Raw genomic sequence first — 1448 nt, forward strand, 5'->3', positions numbered from 1 at the left:
TTTCTCCAGTGGAACAGCTGGTAATTTTGAACTGTTGACTTTGAGATTAGCAGCCCAACTCCTAACCACTACGCTACCAGAACTCATGCATATGAGACTATTGAAAATATCATGGCTTGGGTCAGGCGCACCTTAGTCCTCAAACTGATAACCTTACAAGAGGTCTTGTGCAGTAGATTTGCCTAGTGCAATACTTGGTTTGATTTCTTGACAGCTGTTTCTATAAGTGTTGATTGTGGATTCAAGCAAAATGACGTCTTTGACAACGTCAATCTTTTCTCCATTTATCATAATGTTATTTACTGGTCCAGTGGTGAGGATTTTTGTGTTCTTTACACTGAGGTGCAATCCACACTGAAGGCTGTGGTCTTTGATCTTCATAAGTACTTTTAAATCCTCTATGTTTTCAGCAAGCATGGTTGTATCATCAGCATATCACAGGTTGTTAATGAGTCTTCCATTCAATCCTGATGACACGTTCTTATTCATATAATCCAGTTTATTTGTTCAGCATACAGACTGAATAATGCACATCTTTCCTGATTTCAAACCATTCAGTATCCCCTTGTTCTGTTCAAACAACTGCCTCTTGGTCGATATAGAGGTTCCCCATGAGCACAATCAAGTGTTCTGGAATACCCATTCTTTGCAATGTTGTCTACAGTTTGTCATGATTCACACAGTCAAAAGCCTTTGCGTAAACAATAAAGCACATGTAAACATCTTTCTGGTAGTCTCTGCTTTCAGCCAAGATCCATCGGACATCAGCAATATTATCTCTAGTTCCATGTCCTCTTCTGAATCCGGCTTGAGTTTCTGGCAGTTCCCTGTCGATATACTGTTGCCGCTGGTTTTTAAATTATCTTCAGCAAAATTGTACTTGCATGTGATAGTAATGATATTGTTCAATGATTTCTGCATTCTGTTGGGTCACTTCTCTTAAGAATGGGCTCAAATATGAATCTTTTCCAGTCGGGGGGCCTGTCTTCCTGCTTTCATGGCAGAGATGAGTGAACATTTCCACTGCTGATGATGATGGTGGTGGTGGTGATGGAGGTGTTGGAGATGGTGGTGGTGATGATAGAGGTGATGGTGGTGATGTGGTGGTGGAGATGGAGGTGGTGGTAGTTCTGGTGTTGGAGATGGTGGTGATGGAGGTGATGATGGTGGTGGTGGTGGTAGAGATGGTGATGGAGGTGTTGGAGGTGGTGGTGGTGATGGAGGTGGTGGAGATGGTGATGGAGGTGTTGGAGGTGGTGGTGGTGGTAGAGATGGTGATGGAGGTGTTGGAGGTGGTGGTGATGGAAGTGGTGGTGATGGAGGTGATGATGGAGATGATGATGGTGGTGGAGATGGTGGAGATGGTGATGGAGGTGGTGATGATGGAGGTGGTGGTGGTGGTGATGGAGGTGATGATGATGGTGGAGATGGTGGTGGTGATGGAGGTG

The sequence above is a fragment of the Chrysochloris asiatica genome, unplaced genomic scaffold (assembly GCF_000296735.1).
Source record: "Chrysochloris asiatica unplaced genomic scaffold, ChrAsi1.0 scaffold00034, whole genome shotgun sequence".
Lineage (NCBI taxonomy): Eukaryota > Metazoa > Chordata > Mammalia > Afrosoricida > Chrysochloridae > Chrysochloris > Chrysochloris asiatica.